The sequence below is a fragment of the Notolepis coatsorum genome, assembly GCF_963971535.1.
Source record: "Notolepis coatsorum genome assembly, chromosome: 1".
Taxonomy (NCBI): Eukaryota; Metazoa; Chordata; class Actinopteri; order Aulopiformes; family Paralepididae; genus Notolepis; species Notolepis coatsorum.
Window position 1 is genome coordinate 184,610,600 of NC_140165.1, and position 13,388 is coordinate 184,623,987.

A 13,388-nucleotide genomic window follows, 5' to 3' on the forward strand; every position below is an offset into this window, starting at 1 on the left:
TAAGCTAAAGCTAACGTTGCCCCAAATCTTTGCTGCAATAAGCACAAGTAAATAACGTTCAAGTTGACTTAATGAATGATGCAAAAGAAAACAAAGCAATGAAATCTACGTGATTTGATATCCAATGCAAGCACTTGATAGTACAAGTATCCGATAATACTGAACACACAGAGAGGAAATTGATATCTATCTTCTTGTCTGACTCTGGAGACTGAGTTAGCCGGATAATTTTCAGGATAACTTGACTTAAACTAGACCTTTCGGTTCCCCGACGTGCAATTTTCTAAATCACTATGGCAACAGATCAAAAAGTTTGAACCTGGTCGAAGGCAAGGGTTTAGGTCAGTTAGCTCGATAACCTGCATGGCCACGCCCTCGCAAAGAAATGCCAGCTCCCTTCCTGAAATAATTCTCAGTCTAGATCCCATTATACCATTCTGAATTATGTTTTCGTGCTTCGTTTTTCTAGAGGGGGCGTTTGAAATGTAAAATAATATACCTAAAATGCTGATAATAAATTTACTTTGTCCTAAATAATGCACGTCATATATACGGCGCTCGCTAGGTGCGATATACACACTAAGTGGTTATTTTAATAATGTCGGAGCATTGCAAATGTGAATCCCGCAGGATATTTTTTATGAATGAAACCGGAATTCTCGGCTGTGGATGTATTTGCGCCCGGATTGGGTTTCATTCAAGCATAAATTGAAGCGTCTTCATGCATGGATTGTGGATATGAATTACGACTAGGGATGTCCGATATTATCGGCCTACCGATATTATCGGCCGATATCGGCATTAAAATGTGATATCGGAAAATATCGGTATCGGTTTTCAAATCTTTTTTTTTTCTTTTTTTTTTTACATTTCTATAACCTTTATTTACCCAGGCAAGCAAGTAAGAACGAATTCAGATTTTATTTATTGTCAAAAGTATGCATAATGTTGTGTTAATTCCACAACAAGAGATATGTAATGTTAATTACCTGAAATTATTCCTTTTTTTGGCGGGGGAAACCCTGCATATATCGGTATCGGTTGATATCGGTATCGGAAATTAAGAGTTGGACAATATCGGTATATCGGTATCGGTAAAAAAGCCAATATCGAGCATCCCTAATTACGACCAATCTGAATATGTGGATTGTTGAATTGTATCACTGTCACTCACACGTTATTGTGATATTGTAACTGGGATTAAAATGTTTGAGGAGATGCGCTGTTTGATTTGATGACGTGGACGTGACTTGAGAAAATGAATGAGCAATTGCAAGCCTTTGATGTTTTGATGAATGAATTTGAGAAAATGCATTTATCTGTTCAAGCACTGTTAGTGTTATCTGATGATGAACAAGAAGGTGATTAACATGACTGGTGTCACTGGTATAAACCAAAGGTTAATCAATTCAATGCATGTATGGATGATGTCCGAAACAGATTAAAACCTGATTAATAATGAAACTGTATAGCCTCCAAGCCTCTCTGACACGTTATTTCGAGGGTAGCGCCTTGAAAACTTTGGGAACTGTTACGATGATGCTTAGATGGCATGATGAATGGAACCCAGATGCAGATTTCAACACGGGGAGGCAGTGGAGAGTGGGAGAGAAGAGGCATGAGTCGAGGTAATAAATAACCAGTTTACTGAACGAGCAGACGGTTAGCATACAGAGAGTGGCAGAAAACAAAAGCGAACTAAAACTCGAAAACAAACCTCAGCCAAGCTGGAAAACGAGGGCAACAAAACACGAATTAACTCACAGGGAATACAGGAAGCTTCACAGGGGAGGTACACAAGGTAGGCAGCACACAGGAACAAGGGTAACAGGAATAATGACCCAGCAATGATGCTGGGCAGAACACACTTAAATACACACACTAATTAGAGACAAGAGGGTGATTGTTAAATGGACACATCTGGTAAACAGAACTAACACAAGACTGAAACACAGGGGAATAAACTAGAAACAAATGTACAATACTGAGACCACACCACACAAGACTAGAACACATTTACAAAACACAGACAGTAGGAACACAAGACTAACACAGTGGAAACAATACAGACAACAAAGACAACAAATATACAAAACACAGATTGGTGCAAATAATATGACACAGATGAATGGCCTGACCACAGAGCTGCAACATCTGAATCAGGCCACCAGATGGCAGTGGTGTATTGTTTATGAAAGGAGGTGGTAAGAGTCCGATGCCTGGTCCAGCAGAACCAAGGGAAAAATTACAGTCTGGCCCAGCAGGACCGGGGGGAACGTTACAGGGAACCATGTATTTATATAGTACATGATACCTAAGCACATACAGTACAGATATCCTCATAAGTATCTATTAATTCGTATCAATTAGATAGTCTTTGGGCTTGTTTTTGTCTACTTATTCTGAAAAAGTTTTACTAATTATTTTCGCTAGCAAGATCTCATTCGATTATTCATTCCATTAAGCCTACTGCCAGCAGGCACATTTAAAGAAATATAATCTGATTGATTGGGGTAATGAGGGACTTAAAATTAGCCTATAGATTATGCATTTAACTTGTCGGCGAGGCTATTGAGCCGTACTGTATTGTACCCATTTTGCAATCTATTAATAAAGTTTTCAATCAATCAATCAATCAATCAATAAATGCCGTTAGAAAATCAGGATATCTGCGACCTGCTGTCTTTTCAGGTGAGGAACAGGGAAAGCCTGGATTCAAACATCGGGTTAATTGAATCTGGATAATGGGACTTTTGATCGACTTAGTTGAACCAGGTACAGGGAATAGGGCCCAGGTCCTTAGCATCTCCCCATCTCTATCCTGAAATACAGGGACATTAGCTGCTTCTGCCAGGCTGCTGAGGGGGTATTTGATTGCTCATGCCACAGTCTACAGGAGGTTTCCCTAGTGGCAATGGAACAAGCAGATAAAGCTCTGGATGTCAGACCAGATGTCATCAAACACCACCACAGTGGGCAGTGGTGTGTTGTGCGCTATGATGACCAGCCCTACCCAGGCATACTCCTAGAGCTGGAGGAGCACCATGTTAAAGTAAAGTGCATGCACCGGAACGGCATCAATAGATTCTTCTGGCCAAGCCCCAGAGAAGATGTGAACTGGTATGGGGATGATTAGTTATATACTCGTACTGGCCAATCGTGTCTCGCTCTTCGCCATTGAGATATACCTCATCTCCAGTACCTACTGTACTTCATTAACGAAACAAAGCACCCATGCACTTGACCAGGCCCCGCCCCAGTGTACCCCTATAAGGCACCAGGCATGGTCACACGCGCCCTTCCTCTTTTTCCATTTTCCATCATGGACGTGCATTGCATCCCATGTAACTAGTGTTATGAAATGCAGAGAGAAATTGAACAATGTTGGGTTTTTGCCGGAGATTTTTTCCAGCCCCTGGAATCTTCTCGGCATGTCGGGTCTGTCCTGGGGTTTCCTCGTCTTTTGACAGCAGATCGAGGGACGTGGCACGATGTTTAGCTATCGGGCTAACTCGTGCTCAGGTAGGCTCTGTGCCATCAGGCATTAATGCTGGTGTTAGTAATACTGCTTGTTATCCTGTGAGACAACCGAGTTGTGTATTGGCGCAAGGGGCAGGATATCTGGGTAAACGTGACTCTGAGTTGGACGTTTTCCCAGCTATCCTGGAGCACGCTGCTAATGCTAATGCTGTAATGCTGGGTCACTGTTCCACTGTTCCCAGCTGTGGGATGTCACCGCTTTTCCCTCCTCTTAACAGGTTCATTGATGAAGGTCAGTCGGTAGCTAATGTGGGGGGTTTTGACTTATTTACCCTTTTTACGGGTAAATGGGCTGACAACAGGGCGCAAGGCAGGTGTGCCTTGGCTTGAGAGCCAGGTAGCATCGATCCTTTGCCCTGGCGGGGTTGAACGGTGTCCCACCCGGAAGCCGACGCTTGAGAGCAAGTCGGCCCGGCATGTGGCAGTATGGACTGATGATATTTATACCACCATAGGATGGAATTTAGCTGCGGCCAGTGTCGTGGCTCAGCTGATTGTTTTTCTGTCCACATTGGCGTCGGTTAGTGGGGCTGCAGGGCCAGCCGACGCTGAAAACATCGTGCATGTTTTTGGGGTTATAGAAATCTTGAATCAGTCGCAAGCTATAACCGCAGGGAGGATCAGGATGCTATCGACACTTATTAATAGACATCTCTGGTTTCTTCTCCTTAAGGCTCCTCTTTCTGCAGAAGGACTTTTTAGTCGTTCTGCGGAAACGCAGGCAGTATTTGACCTGGGCCCCACACCGCCTCACGCCATGAAGCCAGAGGTGAGAGCACGGCCTCGTCAGCGACTATGGCGAGGCCCTCGACCAGCGGCCATGTTTCCCCCGCCTGAGGTAGCCTGGGCTCTATGTCAACAGGTGTCCACAAGGCCGACAGCCTTGGCGGCCGAGGGATCGGCTACATTGGATGAGCACGGCCTAAGAAACCGTTGCCGTCCTGCTGTGTGCAGCCCGCTCTCCGATCACTCCCTCCCCCAATACCAGCGGAAAAGGGGCTCTGATTTGTTTCCTTTGGCTGCGGGCCACGGGTCTTCATTGAAGCGCATGCGGCCCCACATTTCGCTTCTCATGGGGACAGGGGCTGACACCCAGTTGATGGCTGAGCCTGGGTCTGTCCGTGAGAATGTTGTGCTGTCACGCGGCTCCCTCGCCACGTGTTCTGCGTCTGCGTTTGGGGAGCCTGGTGTTTACGTCTGTCACCTTTAAAGGTTGTCAGCAGGGGGACTCGAGGCCTCTTCGGAAGAATGCTCAGCACGGGTTTCCCCGACCTCGCCTTCGCCAGGCCGGGTATCACGTTAGTGCCTCCCACTCCGGAGAGCCCGGTAGTGGTCTGGCAGGCACGCGTGATTTGGGTGGTAGTAATATCACTGCAGGGCTACGGTGTGTAAGAACCCATGGGGTCCTCACACCTTGCATGTCCAGCTGCAGAACAACCCCTCAGCGGTCCATGCTGGAGGGGTGTTCAGTGGGGGAGCTCTTGTCACCTGGTATGATGTCAGCTTCTCCCATATCAAACCGGCCCTTTCTGTCAGGATCCCCCCTTGGGTGCGATTGCCTAGTGGGTTGTATCAGGGACCGATGTCCCGACTCCACGAAACGCCCTGCCCGCACGGTTAGCGGGTCCAGAGTTAGCTACGCACAGCGGGTGGGACCGGGCCGCCTATCTACAGTTCCTTGCGGGCCAGCGTCAAATGGCGGCGGGTGCGCTTTGGGACTATCATCACATATGGCTACAGCAGTGCCATATGTCGAAGTGGATGGAGTTAACGTTGAGGCGGGGGCTTGTCTTGCAATTCGCACAAGCCCCCCCTCCGTTTTCAGGTTTGGTGCAGACCCTGTTGTCAGGGTCGGCAGCAGTGACAGCTCTGGCCGACGAGATCCAATCTCTGTTGGCGAAGCTAGCCGTAGTCGTGGTCCGATGGGAGGACGCGATGTCGGGCGTCTATTCCCGGTATTTTCTGGTGCCCAAAAAAACGGGAGGTGTCAGACATATACTGGATCTGTCCGCGTTCAATCGTCTGATTGTGGCGAGACGGTTCAGAATGTTGAACGTCAAACACCTGTTAAACGCTGTCAGGGTGGGGGACTGGTTCATAGACCTGAAGGATGCGTATTTTCACATCCCGATTTTCCCTCCTCACAGGAAGTTCCTACGGTTCCTGTTTCAGGGCGTGGCGTACGAATACCAGAGGTATTCACCAAGTGCGTAGAGACCGCGCTGGAGCCTATACCTCGTCAGGGGATACGAATTATTTTCTATATCAACGACATTCTGCTCCTCAGCCGGTCGGAGGAGGTCGCCAGGTCTCATACCAGGCTGGTGGTGGAATTCCTCACCAAGCTGGGTTTTGCTGTGAACTGGAAGAAGAGTACGCCTCTTCCCAGTCAACAGGTGGAGTACTTGGGCTTGGTTCTAAGCTCAAGGCCCATGAGGGCAGCGGCGAGTGTCTATCCTCTGCGTGTTCAGGGTTCTCCGTCCTGGCGGGACGGTTACGGTGCTGTATGTGATGCGCCTGCTCGGTATGATGGCATCTGCTCACTCTGTGGTCACTCTTGGCCTCCTCTTCATGAGGAGGATACAGAGGTGGTTTTCCAGTATGAAAATAGACCCGGTGAGAGACAAGTGGAAACGTTTGAAGGTTCCCTTGTCGATACGGGGGGATCTCGCCTACTGGAGGAGGCCTGGTACCCTCACCAGCGGGGTCCCCATGGGCAGCAGGCGGTCACACGTCACAGTCTTCACCGACGCCTCCCTCACGGGATGGGGGGAGACGTGTCGGACCATTGCAGTGGGGGGCAGCTGGATGGTTCATGCTGCCTGGTCTGCTATGCACATCAATGTGTTGGAATTGAAGGCGGTCCTCCTGGTCCTTGAACGGCTCGGCCCCTTGGTGAGGGGCGAGCACGTGCTGGTAAGGACGGACAGCACGACGGCAGCGGCGTATATCAACAGACAGGGTGGAGTACGCTCCATCCGTCTGTACCGGGCGGCGTTCGAGCTTTGGCTATGGGCGTCTCGCAATCTGCGCAGCCTGACGGCACTCCACATCACTGGCAGGGAGAATGTGGGCGCAGATGTGATGTCGCGGGACGGTCTTCGTCATGACGAGTGGGGTCTACGTCCAGACATAGTCAGACAGGTCTGGGACCGCTTCGGGGAAGCTTCGGTGGATCTGTTTGCAAGCAGACAGTCTCACCAGTGCCCCTTGTGGTTCTCGGTCAGACGGGAGGACAATCCTTCCTTGGGGGTGGATGCCTTCTCGATGTATCCATGGCCGCCCGGGATTCTGTACGCTTTTCCCCCCATACATCTGATAAGTCAGTTGTTGGAGCGGGTACGTCGGGATCGCAGGACCTTGATCCTGGTCGCGCCGGACCGGGGCACAGCTGTGTGGTTCCCGGTCCTGATCCAGCTCTTGGTAGCCCCGCCGTGGCCTGTTCCTTGGTCATCGGGGCCCTCTCTCAGGCGCACGGGTCTCTGTGTCAGTTCCCTGTGCTGGGCCAGCCTCTGATGGTTTGGCTGGTGAGAGGGTGAGTCTGGAGAGGATGGACCCTTCTGTGGTCGACACCATCCGGAACGTGCATGCTCCCTCCACTATCGCGGTTTACGCGGGTAGGTGGCGTATTTTCCAAGAGTGGTGTAAGGTGGGGGGCTGGGAACCGGTGTCCTGCCCCCTGGATGCTGTCCTTTCGTTCCTTCAGTCTATTTTGGATAGACTGTCGGCTTCGACGGTGAGGGTATATGCCGTGGCTATATCCTCTTGTTATGAGGGGTTTGAGGGAGTTACGTTGTTCAGCCACCCTCTTGTGAAGCGTTTCCTGCTTGGCGCTCTGCACCTTAAGCCGGTGGAACGTTCTCTGTCTCCGAGTTGGGACCTCCAACTGGTTCTCGGCCGGTTGTCCGAGGCCCCGTTTGAGCCTCTTGAGCAGGCGTCTTTGGAACAGCTGTCTTTCAAGACTGCGTTCCTGCTGGCCATCACCTCCGCTAAGCGCGTGGGTGATCGTTGTGCTCTCTCGGTGCTCTCTCTGTGCTTGTCTATTCGTGTCAATAGTGGTGCGACTCTGAGGCCTAATCCAGTCTTTGTGCCAAAAAATATCCGGAGTTCTTTTCGCTCCAGGGATATTGTGGTTCAGGCGTTTCAGTTAGAGTTAGAGGCGCGCCTTCACCTGTCGTGTCCAGTCCGGGCTTTGGGGGTTTACCTCAGCCGGACTCAGGACCTCAGGCCTACCGATCAGCTCTTTGTTTGTTATGGTGGCTCTCGCGCTGGTAAGGCACTGTCGAAACAGCGCCTGTCACATTGGTTGTGCGAGGGCATTGCCCTTTGCTACACGTTGGCTGGGCTGGCCCCCCCTGGGGGTGTCAGGGCTCACTCCACTCGTGGTGTGGCGGCCTCTGCCACCTTGTTAGGGGGGGCCTCGGTAGAGGACATCTGTGCTGCGGCCTCCTGGTCCTCCCCGGGTCCCTTCGTTAGGTTTTACCTCATGGACATGACTGGGGGTTCTGTTTCCCAGGCGGTTCTGAGGTCTGGGACCTCCCCTGCATCCCGCCCTTTGGTGGGTTAGCAGGGGTGTATGGGTGTGTGCCACAAGGTGCTGTGTCACACGTGGTCCCGCCTGTGCTGTGCGTTTTTAGGGGTCTCTAGTTCCCTCTTTTTTGCACTTGGGTGGAGTTGACTGCCGCCCCCTCTTCACTAGGAAGGGGGGGTGACGGGACTCCCCTCTCCCCTGGTGGTAGGGCTTGCGGGTCCTCAGGGGGTACATTTGTCGGGCCACGCGTCTGCTCTGCCCCATATCTCAATGGCGAAGAGCGAGACGCGATTGGCCAGTACGAGTATATAACGATAGGTTATGTATATAACCTAGTTATATGAGTACTGGCTGAGCGTCTCGCTCTTAGCGCACCCTGAGGTCACTTGGTGGGGTTTTTCTTGATGGAAAACTTTTCCAGAGGAAGGGCGAGTGTGACCATGCCTGGTGCCTTATAGGGGTACACTGGGGCAGGGCCTGGTCAAGTGCATGGGTGCTTTGTTTCGTTAATGAAGTACAGTAGGTACTGGAGATGAGGTATATCTCAATGGCGAAGAGCGAGACGCTCAGCCAGTACTCATATAACTAGGTTATATACATAACCTATCGATCATGTGCCTAATCCCAGAGTCGTTGGCAGTAAACAAGTGATCAGTTCAGATCTGGGAGTTCATCATGGGGCAGCTGGATAACAACTAAGCCCCTGTTGTTACAGACATAAAGGACAGTTCCAAGTTAAGTTTCCCCCTTTAGTCCAGCAACATAGTAGTAGTAGTAGTAGTAGTAGTAGTAGTAGTAGTAGTAGTAGTAGTAGTAGTAGTAGTAGTAGTAGTAGTAGTAGTAGTAGTAGTAGTAGTAGTAGTAGTAGCAGTCAGTGGCACATGAGCTTTAGAATGTACTTTAACCTCGTAACCCTCGCCCCCATAAGTGGCCATTTTAGTTTTAGTTTTTAAGGAATGCATACTTTTTTTGGAAACCAAAACAACATACTTTATACTTATAGCACATGCATGAGCCCATGGTCTCTTTTGAAAGATGACATTCTGAAGTTTCTGATTGCAGAAAGAAAATTCACTTTTAGTGCTAATGAAATAGAGTAACATTGAGTAACTGAACTTGAGTTGTAGAAAAACTTGTTAGTCAAGTTTTTCTGTATAGTTAGTAGTCCAGAGGTAGTAAGGTAGCTGTAAACTGTGTACAAAAGAAAAACTCAGTTTTCTCATAGACTTCAATTCATTCTGCTGTTTTTCTCTTCCTGTTTTCGCTCATTAGTTTTTCAACTAGACCGGTGTCCACTACTCCACCTGACGAGAAGGAAGACCGGTGTCGTGTAGAGGAGATCCACCCACCACAGAAAGTCGCCACAGTGATCCTGAACTGAGAACCAAGTGCGAGGAATCGGGAAGCAGCCATGGGAGACAGCGAGAGGAAAAGCTTGGTGTGGGACATCAAGAAGAGCCTGCTCACTCTACCTGCGGATGAACTGTTTCGCATCGCCGAGGCATTGGAGCTAGTAACAGGACTGGAGGCGTCTGACAGAACCCACCTTACCGTAGATGACGTGGAGGGGTGCTTCAACTTTATCAACGACTACCTGTACAGTAAGGTTTTACTGGAGTTAGAGGATACAGGGTTGTCTTATTTATTGCAGATAAAAGATGTGACTGATGGGCTTATGCAGAATAAGGTGGTGGGTCCAGAAGAGGGTATAACCGAGGGCCTACGGTCCACCAGTCAAAGTGATGCAGTACCAGTCGACCCAATTAGAGTCTTGTATGATGTAAGTGAAACAATTGAGAGTGTGCCCACTTCAAAATTAAGCAACCAGGTTTTACAGTGCCTGCCAAGTGTGCCACCACCCACAGCTCAGGCTGTGCCATTGAATGAGAGTGTACCAGACACCAAAAGTAAACAGGAACCCCCTGGTGTGTTGCCAGATAAACTAGTCTCTTTAAGAGAACTGTCGTACCTTCACCGCAGGGAGTTTAAGCTCCAGGGAGGTCAGATTGGAGACCAGGGATCAGACATTAGTTACAACAGTGTCTGCAAACAGATCGACGAAGGTCTGAAGAAACAATTCAGCGAGGCAGAGGTTGTTAGAGCAGTCTTGAGAGTGATCAAAGCTGGCAGCTTCAAGGATATGTTAATGGTAAAAGATGATTTAACCAACGATGAGCTGAAGGGTTTTCTCCATTCTCACCTCGGTGAACAAAGTAACACAGAGTTGTTTCAAGAACTTATGTGTACGAAGCAAAAGGATAGTGAAACACCGCAACAGTTTTTATATAGAGTCATAGGACTCAAGCAGAAGATTTTACTAGCATCAAAATATGCTGATACTGACGTTAAGTACACCGAACGCACCGTTCAGGATGTCTTTCTCCACACTGTGTACCAAGGTTTAGGACACAAACATGATGACATCCGTAGGGAACTCAAACCATTACTGTCGTATTCGATTAAATAGAATAATCTTCAGGACGAGGAGATAGCGTTTATATGTTTATTCAAAGGTAAGCATCGTTCAGCATGAGTGTAACTCCATTCACGGCTGGCAGCCAACTGCCTGTGAGGACCCCTGGTCAGGTATACATAAGCAAGGTGCGCCTGGCGCGCCTGTCGTAAATGATATATTCACAGCATGAATAATATAGTAAAGATATATTCAAAGCATGAATATTACATCCTCCTTCTTTTAGAGAAAGCTTAATAAGCTATTAACAAAATTGAAATTAGGAATGGTTGTGCAATACTCTGTAAGAGTTTCTTTGTAAACAATAACAAGTGCGTTACCTGTGTCAGGACCAGGCAATGTAAACAGGTAGGATTAATATGTTAAACATAAAGATTCATGTATCAAGGTATTACAGTTCGTATTGTGTGCCCTCTTATTCTGGATAGTCTGCTTTAATATTTGAATACTTCAGCTGTGAATAAGGTATGTATTCATGGCTTATTTGGTCGTGTCTCAACACTCTTACCATATGCAGTTCTTATTTGTAGAAGTAGCTTGCTAACAAAATGGGAATATATAGACAATTAAGCAAGGTAAGTAGGTCATAGATTCAACACATATAGTAAGTCATCATTTCAGCATACATTAATATTTGTTACATTTCACCACCCCTTTTTTTTTTTTTTTTTTTTCAATGGGGCAAATTGTGTTATAATAGGGCAGCGATCCGCCTGCACCCTGTACATTTATAGGTCTAAAATGTCCCGAGGCTTCACTGCTCGGCCGGATCTGGTGTAGTATGAAGCTGAGTTCTCTTCTGAGTCCTCTGGCAGTTCAGGGTCGTTGGTCTCCGGCGGTTGATCGACGCTCTCTGGACTCGGCATACCGTCGCTGTCCTGGAAGTGTTCCTCTTTCGTGTCCCTCAGGTGCCTGCGGTTGCGGCGGTATTCGCGTCCATCTTGGGTGCGAACGTGGTATGACCGCGCAGTGTCAGCTGGTTGTATGACTACTGCTGGCCTCCAGCGTCCAAGTTCTTGTAGTCTGACAGATTCACCACAATGTAGTGGGGGCAGCGGTCTAGCTGACCTGTCATAGTATTTCTTCTGGTGCTGTTGTTTTTGTACTCGCTTGTTATGTCCATCTTTTTGGCTTACTACCCCTGGCCGCAGCTGTTGGTTGGTGCTCGGGAGGGTTGAGCGTAGCCTGCGGCTCATCAACAGTTGTGCCGGCGATTTGAAGTTGTCGACTGGGGTATTACGATACTCCAGGAGGCTTAGGTACGGGTCTCTTCCGTCTGCCTTAGCCTTGTCCATGAGTGATTTTGCCGTCTTCATGGTTCTCTCCGCTAGTCCGTTGCTTTGCGGATAGTGTGGGCTTGACGTGACGTGTGTGAACTCCCACGACTTGGCGAATGCCTCGAACTCTTTAGACTTGTATTGTGGTCCGTTGTCCGAGACTATGGTCTCTGGGACGCCATGCCTGGCACAGGCTGCCTTTAGCTTGTGGATAACAGCTGCCGATGTGGTGCTGTGAAGTCTGTCTAGTTCGAAGAATCTGCTGTAGTAGTCGACGGTCACAACATAGTCCTGGTTGTTCCAGTTAAAGAGATCTGTCCCTACAACCTGCCAGGGGCGGTCTGGGATACGATGAGGCATCATGGGCTCCTTGGTGTTTGATGGGCGGCGCTCTTGGCATATTGAGCACTTCTCCACGACTTGCTCTATATGTCTACCCATTCCAGGCCAGAACATGATGTCTCGTGCTCTCAGTTTGCATTTTTCCATTCCCATGTGGCCTGCATGGATCTTGATCAGCATATCTCCTCTGAGGCTGGTAGGGATGACTATTTTCTCCCCCTTGAAAATTATTCCATTCGTCTTGGATAGTTCATCTCTGTGATTCCAGTATTCGGTAATGTTCTGGGGGCATTGTTTTCTTTCCTCAGGCCATCCTGGGTCCTCCGAGCCCATGGATCTCGACCGCTCACGTCTCCCTCCCAGCAAACGCCGACACAGGCTCGCTACTGGAGCATGCCTGTACTGCGGTCAAACGGGTCACTCGGTTGCCTCTTGCTCGCTTCGCCCAAACGACGGGGCTCGACAGTGGCGCTGGGCGTCTGTTCGAGTTTAGATATCGCTCCCAGCTCTGGCCCAAACATGCTATTCCGCGCCACGCTGTGTCTGAATAACCAAACACTCCCGTTATCTGCCCTGGTTGACTCAGGGGCCGACGAGAACCTCATCGACGCCGGAGTAGTCTCCCGTTACAACATCGCTACTGACGCCCTGCCGATACCCCGCGACGCCCGGGGGTTAAACGGGAAACTACTCACGTGGATTACTCGCCACACCGTACCCCTTCGCCTTCTGCTATCCGGGAATCACAGCGAGAGTATTCGGTTTCACGTTACCAACTCTCCCCACAATCCCATTGTCCTCGGCATGCCTTGGCTCAAGTTACACAATCCCGTTATCAATTGGCCTACCGGCCTGGTGACCAGCTGGAGCGCCCACTGTCACGTTGCTTGTCTACAGTCGGCTCGGCCGCCACTAGAGGGCGCCGGTTCCTACCCCCCCAAAGAGAACATAGATCTGTCTGCTATTCCGCCGGCCTACCACGATTTGAAGGCAGTTTTCAGCAAACAACAGGCTCTCTCCCTGCCTCCCCATCGCCAATACGACTGCGCCATTGATTTACTTCCCGGGGCGCCACTCCCCGCTAGTTGCCTGTTCAACCTCTCGCGCCCAGAGAGAGAATCAATGGAGAAGTACGTTCACGAATCCCTGGCCTCGGGCATAATCACCCCCTCTTCTTCTCCTGTCGGCGCAGGATTCTTCTTCGTTTCCAAGAAGGATCGTTCCC